The 24,371-nt window shown below is 36.1% G+C and overlaps 1 protein-coding gene across 2 annotated transcripts in view; it reads left to right on the top strand.

Annotated features, from left to right (window-relative positions):
* Positions 1-20,893, top strand: part of LOC145996322 (lachesin-like) — a 414,321-nt gene extending 393,428 nt beyond the window's left edge. For both annotated transcript variants that reach the window (XM_083132778.1, XM_083132827.1), the window contains exon 9: positions 20,631-20,893. The gene's annotated coding sequence lies outside the window, so the exon portion shown is untranslated. The remainder of the gene's footprint in view (positions 1-20,630) is intronic.
* The last annotated feature ends 3,478 nt before the right edge of the window (positions 20,894-24,371 follow it).

Genomic DNA, 24,371 nt, shown 5'->3' with positions numbered 1-24,371 from the left:
TCCTGTGTAGCTTCAATTCTTCTAGGAGCAACAGGACTAGGTGTATGAATACTGGAAAGTGGGGTGAATGGATAATCTAATATGTTCCTTGCAGCTACAGGTACAAGCTCTGTGATCAAATTTTGATTTTGCTCTGTAACAGTTTTGATATTTTTACCTAATTCACTAATAGCATCAATTATGGGCTGTTCTGTTTGTTTGTGTTTTTCATAAATTCGTAACGAACCTTAAAGTTCGTGGGATCTTAAGAGCACCTAGAATGTTAACCAGTTAATTGATGGGGTGATGTAAACTACTCATCATTCATCCTCTTGATGAGACCACTCGTCATTGACATGACGAGTTATTGCTTGGCATGCGAAAGGTACAAATTACACAAAGGAATTAAACTACTGAAAAGACAATGGCAACTCGTTGGATTTTGTGAACCGTTGAACCTGTATCATGGCTGGGTGTAGGATAATTACCTGTCTAACTGAAGTCTCTTAGCTGAATGAAAATAGCGAAGTCCTCTGTGAGCTTCTCTCCTATTTGTTGACCAGAGCGTTGTACTACTCTTCACCTCCTGCCTTGCTGACCTCCTCTCTCTACCAACTCAATTCCCAAGTCCAGCCACTTCCCAGCTTGTCTCACCTCTATATTCCCTGGCCATCGAGCTCTTCCTCGATGCCGAATCGCCGAATCGTGTTTATTATAATTGCTACCATGCAAACCGCTGACACCAAACCCAGAAATGTTACCTGTTTCCTGAATGCTCAGGAGGTTTGCATGGCACAACACAATGCATTGTAAACATGCCTAAGAGGCTTGAGACAGCTGAGAAAAACAAGTGAATGCCCTGGTCAACATGAAGCGTTCAGAGAGACTTAATAAAATAAACATACAATCCTATGGATTGATACGTTCGCGCCTCCTAAGAAAAATTTTCTCCTTTGAAAATTTAAAAGTCAAATCGCAAAGCTTGACATGACTCAGGTTCGCCAATTCCATATATTTTCATAAAAAACCAAATATACAAAAAAAATCCACCAAAACATAACTTTCCCTTGTTTGCCGTAGCCTGAATGAAAAAAAAAAAAAAAATTATTCCCTAAACTCTAAAATGAATAATACCCTTAATACTAACAAATTCGTATGTTTATACGATGTAAAAAACAATAATATATACTATTATAGGACTAGAAATCACAAACGTTCGTGTCGTTAAGTGATAAAACTCTTAATGTATCACATGTGCGTGTACGTAATGTGTATTATGTATAATTGCTCATCAACCTGCTCCTAGTCAAGAGTCTGTGATGCCTCGCCACGCGGTAACGACTCTGTGTGTTCCGCGAGGCAAGCGGTTGGAGCGTCGTGCAAGATGGAACGGAATTCACAATGTTTATGTATAGTTCCACTTGATATAGACTCTTCAAACAAATAAAAAAACCTTAAAAAGGTGCACAAGTAAGTACACGTAAGTAAGCATGTAAAACATTGTCACATCTCACTGTTTTGTCCGTGTGAAAACCTGATCATATCAAAGTGCGTATGTTTTACGAACTACGTAGTCACTGCACTCCTACCATCGTTGAATATATGAACTTGCATGGCTGTGTTGCACATTCCAATGTATTATTATACAATATTCAATGTATATAATTGGTTACACTGATAACTGTCGCTGGTAAAAACTTAATTATAGCGTTCCATTTTCTCTTCTACATTAAACTGTACACTGTATACATATATATATGGCTTGGTGAATACCTTTGTATGACTGCACACAAAATTAATAATCTTCCAAGTGACAAAACTATGTGCTTGAGTTTAAATATCAAATAAATGTTCTGCGAACAAATGTGTCGCTTTCAATATTCCATGTTGGTGAGAAGGAGAAAAAAAAAATATATCACACTAATATCTGCATGCAATAAACATATGCATAAAATATTGTCACTAAAGCATGCTTTCTAAAATGTTCGAAAGTGCTGTAATTATGTTTTTTATTGCTTGCATGTCCGTTTATTATTCAAAGTGCAAAATTTCATCGTAAAAAAAAAATTAGGCACTAATTGATGCACTGGTCAATTGACACCACTGATGCTTGTCGCTTCCTTGCAGTATAATGTAAACTTAAATGCATATAAAACTAGTTCTTATGCATGACACAAAACTGAAAATGTATATAAGGACTATGGAAAAGTACTGTTTCCCATAATGCATGTTAAATGACCAAATAGATACACATGATAGGAGCTCACATGTGTATGTGTAGAAACACTGTAGCACAATTCTGTAATTATTGTTTGTGACCAGAACTGCTGGTTGTAGAATGTATGTTTTCTCTGCTTCCTCTTCTTTCTGGATTGCTTGTCGTCTTGACTGCATTGGGGCAATGTAAAAATGTAGTAAATTACCCGTAGAACTTGGGAGATGGGGAAAAGTTGTTGTTTTAACTGCAAACAGTGTGGAGGGGAATTTTATTTAGCTCCATCACTAGGTGTTGTTGATAATGTGTAGTCCGCTATACTGGGAAATGTATGGTTGTACATCCTTCCTGTAAAAGGTAGTCTCCGTGCAGTAATAAGTAAAAATGTCTGCATGTCTCCCTCAAATTGGTGGTGACGAGTCTCTCCTTGAAATAGTACTTAAAAATGTCTGCATGTCTCCCTCGTAGAATGATACTCAGTCTTTCTGCCTGGTAATAGTAGACTGCCTGCGGATGTCCGTAATGAAAAATGCCCATGGATGGTGTAGGCATTGCTTGTCCATGGCGTTCCGTATAGACAGGTTAGGTTGAATAAAGGGAAAATTATGACAAAGAAAGGAAATTGCAATAGGATGGGTATATATAATTCAAGTATGCATGTACACAAAACCAAATAATTTCCACTGCCTTTTCTTTTAAAATTAAATTAAATTGTCTCATCAAAAATAAAATATGATTAAAATAAATTGATAAAATAATTGCCATAACTCTTTGAAAATAAATAAGGAAAAATTTAAATAAAATATCGAACTGTAATTAAAATATTAATGTCCATGATTAATGTGTTGCCTTAACCTATTAATTATTACTGCGCTGCTCTAAATGAATCTGTTTAGAAAGCTGATAATGTTTATACAAATAATATCCTAGGGTTGCGGTTAATAAAACATTCCAAATAACAAAAACTAATATCGACATGGGCAAAGGGTTTAGGACTAATTCTTGAAATGAAATGTTCTTACTAATTGATTGATTAAGTTGTTTTAAAGCAAGTTCAAGTGGAGTCCATTGGGGAATAGTGAAATCAGATAAATTCTTGGGAATATTAGGTAGTAACTCAATTTCCTTCATTTTGACTTGTTCGAAAGCTAACATTCTTGTGTGTAAAATTTGTTGATCCACAATAATTTGCGAAAAATCCTGATAATTAAAAAATAAAGATTGGCCTTCATTAAGCTGAACTGATCTGTGCGTGTTCAAATTATTATTCAAATTCTGAATGACAATAAAGTGACCTGAACCTGATATTAAAATACCATTGCGAGTTCTGATAAACTGAAATAATTTATTGTCAGTAATAGACTTCACTTCAAAATTACAAAATGTAAAATTAATAAACAAAAGTAAGTGTTGCAAGCATGTTCTAAATTCTGTTTAAATATAAAAAAAAATATTATGTCGTGAACCCTTAAAATAAATATATAAAATTTGTGTTGCGCAAAGCAAGCTGTTAGTATCTAAAAGGTTGCTTTGGCAAGCCTCTAATGGCCTCCTAATAAATGATAGGCCGGTGCAATTTGCCGTGGTTCAATAAATATGCAATGTAAGACAAAATTTCAGTAAATGCTACTTCTGAGTTTCGTTGAAACTCCAGGTGGTAACAAAATATAGCATCAGGGAATTAAAAAGTGAAATTCAAATTTGAAACACAATAAAAATAATAAAAACTTTCTCAATTTCAAATTTCCTTTAAACAAAAGAAATTTAACCACTCAAAACTTCTTGAGTCCGCCGTATACCTCAAATCACTTGGTCGTGTAAGCAGACCCGCCGCGGAAAGGTATACTTGACCCATATAAGAATGGTGTGTCAATCCCTTAGGTATGTTCAAACAAAATAAATAGAGAATAGTTATGCAATATATTAAAATATAAATACAAATTACTAATATTACCTACTGTACTAAAATTAACATGAAGTTAATCAGTAAGAAGTAATGAATTTATTGCTGCATTATCGAATAAGATGCAAATTGGATAAGTGAGCTGAATTTCCTAATAAAAAATTCTCAAATTCAACATTTGTGGTAAACCACACTGTTTAAATTTGGAAAGGCTAACGATGCCGTGGCGACTTTTGCTGCACATGCCTGTGCTAATCACCGAGGCTTAGCCTGGCATGTTGCTGACAAATTTTGATTACTCTAAGTGCATAAAGTGCTAAAATTGCCCTTTTGTAGAAATTTCCCTGATTTTATCAAAATTTCGTTTGACTTTATCCTGATTCTAATGAAAAAAATGCGTCAATGTCCAAAAAATTTTACTTACTATAAATATCTCTATGAAAAACGGGAAAATTTTGCGAGAAAAACGCAAAAAAATTCGTCTTGTTGTTCCTTTGTAAAATTATTGGTCGTGATTAACCTGAAGTGCATAAATGCGACGTTTTACGGAAAATTTATCTATGTAAAACAAAATATCCCTAACGTTGTTGACATAACGTTCTATCGTGAAGATCAGCTTCTGATGGCTATATGCTTAGCTAAACTGATCCCATAAAATTTTAATGGACGACCGCCCCTGGCTGATGTAATCTCAATGCTAAGTGTTTTCTAAGCTTCCAGCGTGTTCAAAGTACTCGGAAGAGCGCTTGAGTGCAGAAAAGGAATTCGCTGATACCAGACATTCTAAATTGTGCAAAGTTGCATTTGTGGTCGCTGGACGTAACTGAAAATTTCTCTATGGCGACAACGAGAGCTCTTGCAAGTTTGCTGCCGTGATCGGCGACTTCGGGTAAGTTCGGATGCCGTCGGAGAGTTGGAGGGGAAAAAATCGCTGCTTCGGGCAGCGGGCAAAGGAACGGAGAGAGAAAATGCAAGGCGATGGTTCGCTGATACATTGAATGACGCGTAACTGTATACAAAACTTTAAATTACTACGAACAAAGTCTAGTAAGCGCTGCGGGAGTTCGAAATAAAGTCAAGGACTTTGAAATGACGTAATAAATTGGATGAAAAGAAAAAAAAACTTCGTTGCGCTTCCGACAGCGTGTTACTTGAACACTTCCGTGCTTGTAATAACAACAGTTGGGAAGCTGTTAGCAAACTAAATGACTAATAAACCTTGCATAAGGTACAATCAAACGTAAAAAATGAATTATACTTAAAATTTGAAACGTAATTAATATAAAATTCTAGGTGAACATGAAGTCGTAAAAAATATGGTCTGTAAACGATACAACAGGTTCGGGAACCTGAAAATTTGGCTTACTTTCTGCTTTTAAAGTAACACTTGAAACTTTCTCGACTTTTACTGGTGACTGATTCGCAAATAACTCTTTAACTTTTACAACTGGCTGAACACAGTGTGAAATAGGCAATTCACTTTCCATTTTGCGACTGTTTTGAACGAAATTGGGATCCTTGCTTACGGCAAATTTCTGAACTCTATCTTTAACGGATAAAATATTCTTCGGCAAATCTATACTGTCGTCTTTAGTGACTAAACTATTTCTGGATGCATCCTGAACTTCTTCTTGTACCCTAGGTTGAATAATAATGGACTGAGGCAGTGGAGGCGGCAGTGGCGGATTTATTGTTTTCAAAGGTACCACTTCAACAATCGGTGCAATATCGTCGTAAATCTGCTCAATGGGCGGTGAATCATTAAGTTTGCTTAACGGTAATTCGTTGGTACACTCATGGTCATAAGTAATAGATTTCTTGCGGTGACATTGAAAATAACAGATTATGAAAATTATAAAAATACTAATAATAAATGTTGTTAATAATAAAATTGTAATTATATTATAAGGATAGTCAAAGGACTTGTTCAACAGATAAATAAAATTAGAAGCTTTTACGTGTGGAAGTAATCCGTTTAAAATAACTAAAATCGCAATGATTTTCAAGTTGCTTAGGCAATCGAAACAAACAGTTCTTCAAAGCTAACACGTACTTTAAGCCTGCCTAGTCTAATTAGTAGATATTTTAACTCAACTTTTAATTATTTCTGACTCTAGGCTCAATTTATCTGCGTAATTTATTTATTTAATATATATTTCTTTATTCTCTAAATTTATTAGCACTGGTTAACTTATCTCATTTTAAATTTTACTGCAAACTTATCTTATTTTATTTTCAGGTGCTAACTTTATGTTTAAAAACTTTGAAATCAATCGAACCGTACTGAGGTACAAGGTAAGGAAAAAAAATTGAGACTGATTTACTCCTGACTACCTGAAATAAAATAATAACTATTATTTATGCGATCTTTAAATGCATTAAAATACTAACATCACTAAAACTTGAAGAATCTTTAATTCTCTCTACTCATTCTAAAATATGCTTAGCATATTATTGTGGCAAAGCTTTAAACTAAAACCGTTGTGGTTTACTCATAATCATTCTGCGATGGCAGAATGGATTTCCAGGATTATCGGTCTAGATCCAATATCCGAAGGAAAATACTTGTTATTGGGGCGCAAAAAATATCGTGACGTCGACGTCTACATATTCATATAATATAAATATTCTCATAACTGGCGCTTAAAATTAAACTTTGCTAATATAATCATATACCTTCTTCTGAAGAGTAACTAAAAAATTCTAGTGATGTATTCGCTGAGCTAGTATTATTACATACTGCAAAAACTTTTGTGCGTAAAGCACATTATTAAATAATAAGTCTGCTTTTAATCTTTCATATTATTAGTGCTATTTTATTATCAATTATTATTATGTCACGCGAGTGGATTTAAAATATTAGACTTGTTTCACTTTAATAAATGCCGTAACTTAGAGCAAAAATTGCAATATTTATATTTTAAAATTTTAAAACAATCTGCATTTTAAAGTTTTTAACATTCGAAGCTACAACGTGCTAAGGATAAATATTCAACTGTCAAACGAAACAATGTTTCGGACAGGAAAAAAAAATATAAATATAAACTAACAATAAAATCTCTCGTTAATATGTAAGAAACGTCCACGCCGTGTGATGCTCTCCTAATTCTCTTCTAGTTATTCAAAATAAGTTGGCTGTGCCTAACTTTGCTTAAAGCATATGAGTATATGTATATCTGTGTACGGATACATTCTCGTCACTACTGCTTACCTGTGAACGGACATCTCTCGTCACTGCAGCCTAATTATACATCTATTACTTCTCAACTAGAACTTTTAATTAATCGGGCGGTTTATATCCTAAATCACGGTACGAACATTGTACATGCGTGTTAAGGAATATAATTAGCGTTTCGTTTCTTTACATATTAACATGGATTAAAATTTTCAGGCAATGTATGCGTAAGTTAAGGTAACGTAAGGCAAGTGACTATCTCGTATAAACTTGACTATCTCCTTAATCTAAGCTCCCTTCATGTGGTGCTAGGAGACTTCAGTCATTAAGAATATAAATGAGTGGTCCTCGGGGCCTTATTCGTTCCCAAAACTATATATGTATAAAATGTAATATCCTCGTTGCAAAAGTCTTAGCAGTCATAGTTCAAGCATTCTAAATCCTTTACAAGTTACGGTCAGTTTTAAACAAATTTTAAATTAAACTTTTAAGAAATCTCAATTAATAATAATAATAATAACAATATATTGACTCAAACAAGCATCCTCTGTGCCATGACTCGTTAAAATGCACCATAGTGCCGATTGACTCTGACTCGGTGGCACTAATTTATTTTCCTCATTCATAAATAACTTTAAAATCCACTTTTAATCCACGTTATTAATTAATTAAAATGTTAAAGATAAAATCGTTTACTGTAGCTTACTGCATCCTCATAACCAACGTTGTAATAATTTTCGTATTCAAGATTATGTAAAAAAAATTCTAAAATCACTGTCACTGCAAGAAATCTTCAAATCTAAATGCCTATTCCTTATTCCTTATTTAAAATTCTGGATGGTAAAATTTTCCCAGGTGGGAATTTGTCGTAGCCATGGTACCGGGTTCGTGAGTGAACCACAGAGCTACCAGGAGCAGATTGATAGGGAATCGTCCACGGACGTCCCTGGGCCGGCCGCATTTTTGGCAAAATGGGCCTCCCTAAAATCCGACATCGAACCTTCCGCCACGCGGAATGCTGGACGCTCCTGATACCAAAGCGCCAGCCCGACGTGGGTAACCGCGACGGAGCTAGTGCGCAGGTTCCTCCGCATTTTACATTTCGCTGATTATCGACCCAGCTTGAAGTCGATAAATTTAATCGAATTCATCCTCATGTTAGACTAAACATCTATCATGGCATATACAAATTCTTCTCCCCCCATTAATGCAAAAAGCTTGAAGCACTATGTATTTTCAAAATAAAATATGGCAAGGACATACTAACAAAACTAAATAAATGAGCAAAATTTTGGGGTGGGTAATGAATTTAAAACTGATTAACAAACTCTTTTCATTCCTGTAAGAAATGAAAAGGCCCACGTATCTTCATCACGTAACGAGCTTTGGGGTGGGGTTAATATAAACTGGCTAACAATTTCTTTTCATTTCTGAAAAAATGAAAAGACCCGCTAATCTCCACCACGTAACGAACCTTAAAGTTCGTGGGATCTTAAGAGCACCTAGAATGTTAACCAGTTAATTGATGGGGTGATGTAAACTACTCATCATTCATCCTCTTGATGAGACCACTCGTCATTGACATGACGAGTTATTGCTTGGCATGCGAAAGGTACAAATTACACAAAGGAATTAAACTACTGAAAAGACAATGGCAACTCGTTGGATTTTGTGAACCGTTGAACCTGTATCATGGCTGGGTGTAGGATAATTACCTGTCTAACTGAAGTCTCTTAGCTGAATGAAAATAGCGAAGTCCTCTGTGAGCTTCTCTCCTATTTGTTGACCAGAGCGTTGTACTACTCTTCACCTCCTGCCTTGCTGACCTCCTCTCTCTACCAACTCAATTCCCAAGTCCAGCCACTTCCCAGCTTGTCTCACCTCTATATTCCCTGGCCATCGAGCTCTTCCTCGATGCCGAATCGCCGAATCGTGTTTATTATAATTGCTACCATGCAAACCGCTGACACCAAACCCAGAAATGTTACCTGTTTCCTGAATGCTCAGGAGGTTTGCATGGCACAACACAATGCATTGTAAATATGCCTAAGAGGCTTGAGACAGCTGAGAAAAACAAGTGAATGCCCTGGTCAACATGAAGCGTTCAGAGAGACTTAATAAAATAAACATACAATCCTATGGATTGATACGAATTCCCCGGTTCTCTGATTTCCATCCCTTAAATCTTTTTACAAGATAATCTCTTAACTTAAGATCATCAATAATTGGCCTTTTCATGTTTATTTATTTATATTTCAATGTCTAGAAAATTGTTGATTTTATTTCTGTATTTGCCGCTATTGGGTGTTCTTGTCATATCAATTGTGACAAACCCATAACTGTCCTGGTTCCAGCACCTACTGCAAAACTTGGAAAAATCATTGTAGCTCAAGTCCCCACCTACATATTCATCATGTATGTGTTTGAGGTTGGTATGATCCTGATGAAACACACATATAAAATTGCTGTTGTCTCGGATCAGCTGCTTCGGTATTTTAGAAAAAGTCTGTGCGAGGTAGAACCAATCAATGTTTTTGTGTCGGCCCTGTGTAAAGAAATTTCAAACCTTGTTTTGATTATCCAATATAATGTCATCAAACACAACAACAGAATTATCGAGACATTCATGGAGTGGCTTAACATCTGGTTCAAAAGTGGCTATATCCAATCCATCATATAGCTTCATCAGCTGCTGATATTTTAATTGTTCCAAGCTCTTAGAGAAGATATACAAGTGCCTGTTTTTCCAGTCTAACCAGTTGGGTGCCAATATAAAATTATCAACCATTAGTGTAGTTTTACCACAAGCTGATGGCCCAACAATAAGACACCTAATATTTTCAGGCAGCAACTTGCCATTTCTCTTAATCTGCTGTTCAGGTTCTGGCAGCCTTTTTATAACATCCCAGGTGCTCATATTATCACTTTGTCTGCATCGATCCAGCTGTGTTCTGGAAGTCCTAGCCATTTGACAAGTAACTTGTTGCCTTTTCTGCTGATGATTTTTTCTATGAGATATGTGTCAGGCTGTTTAGTTTTGCTGAGTTCTTCTTCATAGAATCTGCCTTTGAGAATTTCTCCTCGGTGATCCTTTATTATATATGTGTTAAGGGTCCCAGGTTTAACTTGAACCACTGTAAATAATTCAGTGCTCCCGTTTCTTGTAAAGCCTCTTTTGAATAAGTGCTTATATTTGCTGATTCTTACTTGATCACCCACCCTGTATTTGGCCTTTCTTGTTGTTGGCTGGTATCTAGGATAATAAACAGTACTGATCAATTTTTGCTCATCAGATGAAGTTACTTCAGAGGGTTTCATGTTGATTGTGGAATGGACCGAGTTGTTATATTTATGTAGAAGTTCTGGAAGAATATTAATCCATTTATAATTACCTTGGAGGGTAAATTGTTTATACATAAGATTTTTTAAGGTTCTGTTGAATCTCTCTACAATTGAGGCCTTGAGATCACTGTAACTCGAGTAATGTTTTATTGCCTGGCTTTTAATAAATTGTTGAAACACTGAATTATAAAATTCTTTGCCATTATCTGTTTGCAAATAGCGCGGTGATCTTCCACTCTGATTGATGATTGTCCTGATGGCTTCTGTAACACATTTTCCAGTCTTGGATTTGAGTGGCAGAGCCCAGGCAAATTTTGAAAATGTATCTATGACAGTGAGTAGATACTTGTAGCCCTTGTTGATTTTGTCTAAGTTTTTCAACTGTCCACTTGACAACTCAATCAAGTCGCTTTGCCATAAATCATCTATGCCCTTTGTGACTACTGGCAGTCTCTTAAAATTATGCCTGGCTTGTCTGTGTAATTCATCAACAATAATTTCTCTAGACATAATATGAAAACAAGAATATTGCAACTATGGGGTGTTCAGCAGCTGATACTGCAGGATTTTCTAAATATAATTTGTCCCCTATTTGTATTTTAAATTCCAGAGAGCCATCATCTTCAGCATAGGCTGTTTCTAATGTATTGGGATCTGTAAAATCCTCTAATTCTACACTGGTGATTTTTACTTTGTTATCAGAATTTGTTATTGATAAGGTGGGGTAGTGGTGTGCCTGTGGTTGAAGCTAATATTTGATCTTGATTGGTCTCAGTGTGCCCCCAACAAAAAACTGGTAATAAAATTGTGCAGGGGACAGCATATATATTTTGCCACCTGGTGTAAATGGTGAATCATATTCTTTGTTGGGGATGCTGTACAATTCAAGAATTACTGTATGTTTTGGATTCTCGATTATGCCTGTTATTTCCTTTTCTGCTGTAAGCAATCTGCTTGTTACAGATTCAAGGTGCTCATTGATGGTCCTAACAACATCATCATGGCCTGGCTTGATTTTTATGTCCACAATGAGTTTCTTGTATTGTTGCACAATTTCTTGAAGCTGGGTGGCAAAAACAGACAGAGCATTTGCTTGATTGGATTCCATGGTCCCTAGCTGTTGCTTGATATTAGCTACAATTTGTTGCAAATTTTCAACAACTGCCAATTTTGAATTTTGAGCAGTAAGATCATGGACCTGTCTTCTGATATCCTCAAACAGGGCATGCAGTTCATTAATATGTTGATTGGTTGGTAGAGTGGCCACTGTCTGAGTGAGATGTTTGATCTCTGCTTGGATATTCTTGATATCTTCTGATTTCAATATCCTATTCACTGCCCTCTTTATATTTTTAAGTTCCTGTGATGTAGGGAGATTTGATACTGTATTTTGCAAAGATTCAAGTGCCAATTTTACATTGTTTAATTCAGAAGCATCAGCCACATTTTGCATAGCATTTTGGAGCAGGGCTATATCTGCCTGAGAGGGTGTTGATTGTTGTAAAATTTCAAGTTTTGTTTGGATATCATCGATCAAGTGATGAAAATGAGATAGTTCAGATTCAGTGTTGAGGTTTTCAAGCTTTGTGATTTGTTGCTGGACACTAACAAGGGTATCTACAATACCGGGCAGGCGAGATTCTTGTACATTTGCCAAATCACTTTGCACTGCTGCTATTGTACCTTCAAGATGGGTTATGGTACTTTGAATTTTTCCAAAATCTTCATATGTTTCAAGTTGCAGCTTAATATTTGCTACACTCCGAGTTATTGCATTCAAAGCATCAGAAGATGGCAAATTGTTCATAAAATTTTCAAGTGTCTCAATTTCTTCTTTAACCTCGGCTATGGCATTGTGCAGAGGATCCAGATTAGGTATTTGGAGTGATTGAATCTGTTCTTTTAGAGTGGAAATCACTAGATCAAAATCTTCTTGTGATTTTATGCTTTTGACAATTGTTTGGAGCTGTGTCTGGACATTATTTATCTGCTCTTCCAATTGTTGTTTCAATTGCTCAGAATTGGTGGCCTGGGTCTTAAATTTGGCTTGAAGAGCTGCTACAGCTTCTTCCAAACTTTGAAAATTATCCAATGTGGCCAAATCAGTATATCTCTGAAGCAGCAATTTGAGTTCTGAGTCAATTTTAAGAAGAGGGTCCATGCATTGTGATTGTAAATTTGTAATTTCTAATTGAAGACTGGCATTGAGTGTGGTTTGTAAAGCTTGTAAATCACTTCTTAATTTCTTGACTCTGACATCAAGCATAAGAATCTCATCACTGTGATCTTCATGTCTTGTATGGCCAAATATATTATTAGGCATTTTTGTTTTAGTGGTTATTTATTATAGAGTATCTGATTCTTAATTCTATAAAAAAGGGTATAAGCTTGTCATAAGATCCAGGGACCTCAATATATAAGCAGTCACCAGCAGAAACAGTATATACAGTGCCAGAAACCATGTTTGAGTGCTTAATTCTATAAATATTTCTCCCTACTGAAATCTTGACATCACCCTCGGGGGTTGTAATAAATTGCAATTGCCCACCTACAGGTAATTGGTAATGATTTAAATTATTGTTAAATATGTACAATGTTTTACCTGTTTCATCATCAATATCTGTAAGTATGCTGTTCAGATGAATAATTAACAAGCCACTCAGTTTAGACAGCATATCAGAAGAGGGTTGTGGTGTTGGCAGCTCCATAATAGCCTGTTTTTTGAACCCAAATAAGTTCATAGGCATGTTTATTTATTTCAAATCATGCTCTGTAATTGGGCATTGATTGCCATTTTTCAAATCACAATGCCCCCATGGTAGAGTATGTATGCCACATGATAAAATGCATCTCTTATCATCATGTGGGTCCAGGGCCACTTTTCTTACAATATTTGAAGTCAATAAGTGATCCACACTCTGAATTCTGGATTCTGATGTTTTGATTAAATTCTGGGATTTGAGGCAATTTTTATAATCCTCAAATTCAAGCTCTTTTTCAACAGTTACTTTGCCAATACCCTTGGCCTTTTTGGCAGCAACACCACTACATGTTTTAAAACTATACATCTTGGCACTTAACCCAGCAAATTCCACAATAACATCACCAAGTGTCTCATCTTTTAACTTGCCAGGCACCTTTTTGTTGTGGGGTTGAATCTTTGTATGTTCACTGGTATCAAAATATTTAAACAATTCAGGCTGTGACATATCTTGATAAACATCTTCTGTTTGAATATCAAGAATAAAACTATCCGTGTCCATGTACATCAATTTTATATTATCACCATAAAAAGGTTTCAACACATCATAATACAATGTTAACATATGTAATTTGGCCAATTCCAATATCACAGCCCCTACATAAATAGGTTTATCAAACTTAATCTTTGTTTTTTTCATGTTGAAAAGTGCCATATTTTCATCATAAATTCTTCTGTAATTGAAATTAGGCTTTGCAACCAATTTTTTGCTCAGGCTGGGGTCAGTAATTATTTTAACATCGGTATGTTTTCTGACATTTTCAATTGTTTTGCCATATACAGAATTGACCATCAATTTAAACAAGCCCTTATCAAATTGGCTTTTTGCAGATGTTCGAAGCTCTGTATTTGTATCAATGTATGGTTTCAACCATTCTGAGTGCCTGAACCTCAAAACTTTTCCAACTTTGGTCACTTGGACACCATGTTTCATCAGGAACTGGAGGTTTTTGTAATATATGACATAGCCTTGTTTCGGCTCTAGAGTCATCATGAGCTTCTTCTGTTTAGAGCCAGGTGAGCACTGAACCTCGGGAATTGGGGGCATATCAGAAAATTTATTGTGCAAATCATCAGGAATTGTCAGATCAACCTCTAAGAAGAGGCCATAGTCACTGTCATCAAAATCCTTAAGATCCTCAATATTGAAATCTTCAACCCATTCAAGCCCTGCATATGGCAGTTTTTGCATCATGGCATGACCATAGAGGCTGTTTGCATCTACATACACTATATAATTTGATGGCCGTGCTGGATCATAATTGGGAATATGCTTGTTATTTGCTCTGGCATATCTCTGGGAACATTGCACCATCCCTCCTCTTATACATTTCTCCATAAACAGATACGTATCTTGATCTTGGATCAGATCCAATGGCTTTTTGGTGTTGAAAAACATTGCGGCCCATGCTAGGCCCGGGGCACTGAAAAAATATATTGGATCTAGTTTATAATTTTGCATAGAAGATTTTCTGAATGCCTGCAATATATCAGCTAAGAGGGTGACATCAAGTTTTAAATATGCCATGTGATAATCACCAAATGTCTGGCAATTTAAATTGTTCCACATCAATTGGGCATGGTGATAATCTTCATCAGTGATTCCAGATCCTCTGATTTTGCTGTAAAACTCTTCTTGTGGTGGCAGGGAACACTCATCAAATTTAGAAAAATCTGTAACATAGTCATATGGATATACACCCTTCCGCCTAATTAATTTCAGGCCCTGATTTGGAAACAAAGCACATGTGATTTTGAATTGATCATCAGATAATTGAGTGGCCAGTGTAGCCAGGCTAGCAGATAAAATTCTGTAAGAATCAAGAAATCTTATGTGAATAGGAACACCATTAACTTTAATTATCTTGCTAATAGATATATATTTCTCATCATTTTCAGCTAAAATATTTAAATTCTGCTTGTCAAACCCCTCGTATCTGATCAAATGATGGAAATCATAATTGGATGCACCATGGCAAAATATGGGGACAAATCTTGGTCTCTTGATCTTAATATTACAGCTATTACACAGGGCCATTTTGTATTTACCATCTGTATGAGAATGGTGTTTCACCTTGATATTTGTATCTGAAAATTCAGAATCACATACCGGGCATTTTTCTGCATTGTTGAAATCTTCAATCTGTTTCTCTGTTAAAGGCAACATGGGTTTTGATTTTAATAAAATATTAGATGCTATGTCACGGCACTCATTTTCTATTCCATGTGCAAATTTTTTGATGGCATCTGCTCCCATGTATAAGTGTGGCTCACTAGCTACACCATCCCGTATAACTATATAACAAAAACTGGAAGGTTCATGTAGCTGGTATGGTGTAATTGAAGATTCTTCAGGATCTGGATTGCAGAATGCAAGAGGTTTGAGGTTTGATTCAAAATCACAGACAATATATGCTGGGTGTTCCAACAAGGCTTCAAACTTTTTGAATTTGCAATTTTCACTTGGATTGGGCATCACCATATGAACAGGTTTATGGTTGCCACAGTATTTCAGATGCTCAATTAACTTGTTTTTAGCAATTTCTGCATTCACTTTACAAACCCCTTTTATTATTTTTTTACCATCAAATACACTTAAACATCTTCTGCACAACTTAAATATTGTATTGGATTTGTCTAGTTGTGTTCTCACCAAAGCTTCAAGACTGTGTATCAGAGTGTAATGATATGTGCCATCCCCTTCAATTAAGAGCAGATCAATCGGAACAGCAGAATCATCATCAATTATACTAATTCTGAGAGGTTCTATCAAGCAATTGCCAGTGGAACAAATAAATACATTAATAGATAATTGTTTGCCATTGATATGCTTGGCCCTTTTTTCAAATTTATCAATATTCTGAACAGACATTGGATATTCTAAACCCTCCATTGCCTCATCAAAATTGTGTTCATGTTGTTTGTAATAAGTTATTCTCTCAGGATGCCTTGAAACTGGATACAAAGCAGCTAATATACACCACAAAAAGCATTTCTGGTCGGTATTTTCAATATTGACCACGGCTCTTTTGTTTTTAATATTGGCAGGTAATGGCAAATATGTAGATCCTTGTAATGAGCTGAATTCAGAAATATTAACATATAACTTGTGTGGAGAACCGCATAGGCTCCATCCTGACTCTTTTGCTGCAAATTCAGAGTGTTTAATATTCAATTGATCTATCAAATTGCCCATTATTTTGTCTGAATTTGTATTTGAATATACCGGTACAGTTTCTGTTATGTGGGGCTGTGTAAATTTTGTGCCATTTGGCTTTTTATATTGTGTAAACAATTTGAGGGACAGCTTATAAGAGCCATTTTGTGCATTTAGAATTGCCTGCACATCAGGATTTACACTGTTCAAAAAATTCTCAATGCCACATCTTGGCTCTGATACAAACCGATAATCTCTTAATTGGGCATTAAAACTGCTATGGATAGGTGGTGCATAGCGTGGCTGCTTTGCAGGTCCAGCATTAACAGGTGCTTCATGCTTCCTTTTCAGACCAGATGTAGATGGTTGTGTTGATGACTGTGCAGAGCAAGTATCTTTATGTGTATATGTGAAGTATTGCATGTTATATTTTCTATGGCATTTGGGGCATATTTTTGTGGGAGTTCTGCATTTGTCTGGGTTACAAATCTTTTGGTGTCTGGCCCAATTAGAGCTAAATATATTTTTATTGCATTGGTCACAATATTTTTGTTTTGGCATTTTTCTTGTTGTTTATTATATAAGATTTTCTGGGCTTCAATTCAAAACTTTATACTTAATAAAAATATCAGTTAGGTTCAGCTGTGTGATTTGTATATTTAGTGTATATACTTAATATTAATAATATTAATATTATTATTAATTTTTATCCTCGGTTTTATTATATAATTTTTGGGGTTTTAAATCAAAACTCTATGCCTATCTTATGACAGGTTGTAAGGCCAATAGCCCACAAGTAGAAATATTGATCTAAACTGACCCTCCGCAAATACCTGCACGGACATGCATGTCTAGAATGGCCTTGTTATGTATTGATTTTTTGTATAACAGGCTGGGAGAGATATAAGCCTGACCCTAAATATGAGTGGATTACAATAAACAAGCTGGATGTCAGGCAAAATATTGTTCAATATACCAGAAATATAAATTAAAACAAACAGGCCTGTAAGTATGAGAAGGACTGTAACAACACATCTGCTCCCCTCAGCCACTCTCACAATACTGGCTGATGCAATGCAAAATCTCTTTATATACCCTAAGCACAAATTAAAACTTCTGAAACAAATAAACCAATCAAAATATAACACATCATCATATTATATCATAATTAAGCAATTAAAAAACAATACATGGCTAATAATTTGTTGCATTGGATAATAATTTGTTGCACAGCATGATGCAATAGCTCTTGCATCATAATTTGTTGCTGAATAATAATTTGTTGCACAGCATGATGCAAGAGCTCTTGCATTACATGTGTGTGTGTATGGGTGTATATGTGTGTGTATGTGTGTGTGTGTGAGGGGGGGGTATGTGTGGGTGTATATGTGTGTGTGTGGGTGTTTTGCTTAATTTCAGGTGTAGCCAAAAAAATATCAATTTTTGACAAGTTTATGGACAAAAATCTGGCTGATGCAACTTTTGTAAGTGTGGGCAAATCAATCTGAGGGGAGCTCTTCTTTTCTGAAAAATTCCCGAGGGCATTTTTACAAAATCCTTGGGTTAGGCAGGGTGCTACACTAGAGCAAAAAACTCATATGAACATGTTGAGCAAGTTTTAAGTGTAGCAAATCTGCATGAGAAGAGCTCTTCTTTTCTGAAAAATCCCCTTCGGGAATTTTTCCAAAATCCTTGGGTTAGGCAGAGTTCCACACTAGAGCAAAAAACTCATATGGGCATGTTGAGCAAGTTTTAAGTATAGCAAAAATCTGCATGAGAGGGGCTCTTCCTTTCTTGGGTTTATCCTATATACTTTTATACTACTAGCTTTCAGTGCTTCAGACTGTTTGCTAATATCATTGCTAATATCGGCCTTCAAGTTATTAATGGAATCAGCTTGCTGTTTAATATCAGTCTGTAATTTTTCCATACTTTCGACTTGTTGCTTGCTAATTCCTTCAATCATGGCTTTTAATGCTTTGAACATATTTAATGGATCAGATGAACTATCCGTAGACAATGATTCACAATCTTTACAAACCAAATCGGTAGCATCGTGGCTTTCAGTTCGAATATCTAAGCCACAACATTCATAATGTAGAAGCCTTGTACATTTCTTGCATACAAATGTGGTTCTTTCTTTATCAATGGCCCGACAACAATCGGGAACATTAAGCTCTGAACTTGAAGCAAGATTTTTATTTGCGCTACGCAAATGCTTCTTTTCCATTTCGAAACGAAATAGCTCTGTGCTTTTCAACAACTATGAAAGTTCAGTGCTCTTGCACAATTAATCTCAACTTTAAACAATTGTCTTGCCCTTGTACACTACAATATCGAGCCAACACGTTGAGCTGCCACTTGATACGTTCTAAGCACAATTACTTCACGCGTCGTATTATTTTACTATTAATATTAACTTAATAATACTCAGCGGTGAACGATGAGACTCGGTGAAGTACACAGACTCCTCTCAGGTACAGGGATAGTGTTAGGCAAAGACAATATTCACAGCACAGAGAAATAAAACCACATTACTGCCGTATGTATAAACTGAAAAGTTTTATTCTTTATTTATTGCAATTATAATGCAACTATACTTGAGACGAAGGCGAGGATTTCGCTTTGTCGATGAATTGACTCAATTAAAACGCATAAAACTCAATGCGTGGCTATCGGCAAGCCTATGATCACATTGACCTAGCTTGCGCCCCGAACTACCACACCAAGAGATATGCAATGATAACTGAGACAATATTTGCTCTTTAGCCTTTTATTTCCAAATTTATCCTTAGGCTAACTTTATTATTTGACGTAGAATGGTTGCAGTATTGTGCATATCATCAATGCATGGCTATCGGCGTACCTATGATCACATAGGCCTAGCTTGCGCCCCGAACTACCATACCAAGATATATGCACAACACCGAGGAGTTCTTTTTAATTTTAAAAGCTTCGTCGATCCGTGGCGAAAAAGTGTGATATTTCTTACGCGATATCCTCGCTTTTATACTATTTTCGAGAACACAGATTAAAGTACAGATGAATCATTCACTATCTACAAAAGGATACTATCAACAAAACTGACATCTATACATCTTTAGAAATACAAATTCGTATAGTGCACTCTTGCAATCATGAAGATACATTAAACTACTCATAACAGAGCATAAAATACAATAAACATTAAACAAAATATATATATTACAAACAGGGTGCCATATTACATATAAAACAAAGAAATTACGCTTTCTTTTACAAAAATAAATACATTAGTGACATATCTTCTACTGGTGACGTCACATAAAAATATGGATCATATCAAGCTTTCGACAGCTAACTTCACTCTCATCTTCAGGGATTGAAGATGAGAGTGACGTTAGCTCTGGAAAGCTGAGAAGCCTGTCCGGAAATCACCTGGCTGATTGCCCGAGAAAACCTCTTCAGAAGTCACTGTTGTTGTAAAAAGCCGTAACAGCAACTGAATGTTACAATCCATTCCATCAATCCGAGTTTTCATTTGACAAATGGCGAAGTTTCGTTAAACAAACAACAGTCATTAATTGTTGCCACACCATGAGGGAAAATCTCCCGCAGCAAACAAAATCGACCGTTTTATTGAAACACCTTGTATCATCCAAGGGGAAGTGTATGTAGCCCCTATGACGCCATCTGAGTTGAAAGTATTAATAAAGTTATTGATTGCTGCTACAACTATTTCTAGCATTCCCATTAGCTGGTAGCTTTTTTGGGGTAGTAAATAAGCTGTGGTGGTTAGGTGAGGTTTGTTAGGTTTGGTTCTCTTACAAGAAGACGACGAAAAATGGTTGTAGCAGCAATACCAACCATCAATAAATTTAATTCACTAATTGAAACAATTTGCTACCTTATTATGCAACAGTACGAGAAGTGACTGTTTTTCTTCCCGCCAAAACTTGGCCACTAAAAAGTGCGCCAGTTTAAGAGCCAATGAGATGTCTGCTCAGCAATAAGTAACTGAAATTGATTGGTTGTATGACTAACGTAGGCGCCAAATCACTTTTTTGACGGGAAGAGTTATATTTCCGCAATAAAATTATATTTTACATATCTTTTTAGGAACATTGACATTCAACTACGACTGCAACTTTGAACCAGTGAACGATGCTCTCGTAGACATTGGAACGAATCGGAAAAAAGAACTGGATGATGTAAACTGGTGCTACAGCCTGGGACAATTACCTGTGTTAGAGCTCTGCTTCCGATTGTTTTAAGAAGTGTTACACATATATACTTGTAAACTATGAACATTATATCTACTTGCTTAGATAGAAAGAACAATGTATATAAGAAAAGACCGGATGTATCTATTTTCATCCTTTTGCGACATTTTATATCCGTCCTTTCATTGTAAAAAATGTTTTGTTAATACCAATAAATATAATGTTTTTTGAATTAAGATTTCTTTGCATTATTTTCTTATTAAAAAGTAACCTACTTTGAAATGTTTAATGATAGGAGTTGGTACAAATATGTCTAATAGCATTTGACAAATGCAAATTAATGGTAAGTTTGGACGCTAGATATGAAAGACTACAATATATTTTTAATATTTACCAAGTGTATAATAAAACATCTTCTTCATTCTCCTGCTGTGAAACAAGCAACAATCCATGATTTAATGTAAATTATGTAAAATGTTCTCTTACCAATAACTTACGGTGAAGAATACTCGATTAAGTATACGAAATGAAATGTATAATTTAAAGATATGTGTAAGTTTAATATCAGCATATTATTGCTTTTTGCTTAGGTATTTCACTTCACTATGATAACTAGATGAAGTTAATGATTGGCTATCAACCAATCGTTAACAAAGAAAATTAAAACGTTAATAAGCGTAGCTAGCCACAATATTGTTGCTAGATTTGACTCTAGTTTAAGTGCGAATATTGTCATCGTTAAAATCGATATTCAAACACTGTCGATAGAGACTGATAAGTCGGAATCAGAAATCTCACCGTTCGCCTCATATCAGACTCTAACTCGTGTCTACAGTCAGGTACCTAGAATTCTTTCAGGGGAACGGCATATTCGAAAATGAGATAAAAAGAGAAGCTAGACAGAGTTGAGGAATGATGGCCTAAAGCAATGGTAAAAAATTCAACTCACCTGCACAACAAACCACCACACCCAATAATTAACAAAAACCGACACTCACAGACAAAAGCTGTCAGTCACACCTCACGACTTACAGCTTGGTGCTTGTTGTTTACATTCAATTTCCAGGAGTATACGAAAAATGCTGTATTCCGCAAATTAACAATGTTTTATTTAAATGTCCATTAATTTTCTCATAACAGCATTACTGAACTACCATGAACAGTGTATGTTTACAAAATATGTATAAAACATGTCTGAATGTGTGTTAGCAAAACAAATACGATATTGGATATTTTTGCTTCAAGACTGTAGTTTGAAAACAGTAGGGACAGGGATTAAAAGAAAAATAGACTCTCACGACTAAATCAGGTAGCCTTCCATCAATGGTTATAAAACTTTAAATTACCAAATATTGCAGACTTATGGAGCCTGCCTGTCTCCAAAATAAACCCATTCATTTGTGCAAAGTCGAAATCGACATTATTTTAAAATTTAAAAAATCGTCAATGTTTTTTTCATAGGTTTATTTATATAAGTTCATATTAAAATATTTAATTATTCTATGGGAGCATGACTCCCTTACCCCTCCTTAGTATGGGCCTGCATATGTTCATTCATTTGAACGTGATATCGTGATTTGATTTTGATGTGTAGGGTCGAGTTGATTTAGCATGCTTCGTTCGTGTATTTATCTGCTTAGAAAGTGACTTTGAAAGGTTGCAATGAAGCATAAAACATGTGTATAATTTCATTTTTCTCTGAAAATTAGAAAAATAAGATGTCATATTTTCATTACTTCACAAAATATTGTAACCGTGGGGTTAAACGTAGTGAGGAAAATCCGATATTATAAAGTATAAGACGATACATGGTATTGTGAAAATTTGTTTTTCTACTTTCACGTAGCTTCTCTGTCCCTTTAGGCTCATTACGATGGTGATGTTAATAGGATGATTGATTTAGTTGATTTTACTTCGCCTTTCTGCCACTTTTGATTAATCGCGAAGATGAGAATGAGTGATGATATGATGAAATTGGAAAAGGGTCACTCACAAAGAATATCCATGCCCAGGTCGGGATTCGAAACCGGGACCGCTGGCGTCGTGGCGCATCTGCGCTGCGGAAGTACGAAGGTTGCTTGATGCTTGTCTCAAACTGAAGAAGGGATATTTCCTGGAAACAGTGAGGTCCAGGCCAGAACTCGAACTGGTCGTGAGTCATTACACCTACGCACTCGACACTAGACAAGAACGGACACAGTGGGTATAACCTAGAAACTACGATTTGGGAGTCGTAACCGATACACCACGGAGGCTCTGTTAGTATACTACAGCAAGTATATTGATTGATTTCGTTTAGTTTACTTCGCATTTCTGCCACTTTTGGCTAATCGCGAAGAAAAGGATGAGTAAAGATATGACGAAATGGATGGACAGTCACAAAGAACGCCCACAATCAGGCCGGGATTCGAACCAGGGATCCCTGATGACATAGCGCGCTGTGCTAACCACTCTGCCAGAGAGCAAGAAGAAACTTCCTCCTTATTGACTCCGTAAGCAACACTTACCTAACACAGTTTACGAAGAAGGTGGGTGCCGACGAAAATTCTGAAACGATTATGGAGATTTTTAGGGAAAAATAATGTAGTCAGGTGTGAAGATCTAACCTGAGGGAAAGAAACCAAAAATTCCACTGAAAGAAAACAGCCCCACGATGCTTCCTGGGTGAAGAATAGGGAACATGCTATGCATTAGACCTTGTGCTCTAGATTATGGAAATAAAATGCTCCTCAAAACTCATCAAAGTTTCCCAACTGTTTTGAATTGCAAATTGCAGTGGGGGGACCCTCCTTCTCCTTCACGCCAGGGGGCACTTTGCCCCCACTTGTCTCCGAAACTTTCTATGAAGTTCTTCTCAATACATTCCGTCACTTGCATTCTTATCACATAAGAGTCGTTGAAATGAGATGACGCCAGACAAAAGAGCTCGGTTGGGGGCGCCTGTTTTTAGAGATGGTGTACAAACACGGAGCTCGGCTTGTGAATGGACTAGTAAGTTTCGTGTCGAATTGGAAATACTTGCCTCGTTATCGGCAATGTCTGTTCTGCTCGAAATAATGGGAATAGGTACAAAAACACATTTAACAAAAAAAGAAAGAAAAAACCTCTATTAATGCTAACTACAACGAAATTGTTCACACTAAACCAAACGCTGAGCCTCACCTTGTACACCAATCTGGAAGGTCAGGATTTTGAGAGTGCACGACTTAACAAGTGTATAGATCTCATAATCAGAAACAAAGAACATGCGTCGGACCTGCCCGACCCTGTGGCCGAGTGGTTAGCACATCGCGCTGCGACGCCAAGGGTCCCGGGTTCGAATCCCGGTCGGGCTTGGTTGTTTGTGAATGTCCATTCATCAATTTCATCATTTCATCACTCATCCCCATCTTCGCAAATTAGCCAAGAGGCACAAAACGCGAAGTAAAATAAACTAAATCAAATCAAATCAAATGTGTCGGACCCTGTGGCCGTGTTGTTAGCACATCGCGCTGCGACGCCAAGGGTCCCGGTTTCGAATCCCACTCGGGCTTGGTTGTTTGTGAATGTCCATTCATCAATTTCATCACTCATCCCCATCTTCGCAAATTAGGCAAGATGCACAAAACGCGAAGTAAAATAAACTAAATCAATCAGT

The sequence above is a fragment of the Lepisma saccharinum genome, chromosome 1, assembly GCF_977018435.1.
Source record: "Lepisma saccharinum chromosome 1, izLepSacc3.1, whole genome shotgun sequence".
Classification (NCBI taxonomy): Eukaryota; Metazoa; Arthropoda; class Insecta; order Zygentoma; family Lepismatidae; genus Lepisma; species Lepisma saccharinum.
Note: the sequence above shows the minus strand (reverse complement) of the source record. Positions and strands in the feature narration are given on the sequence as shown.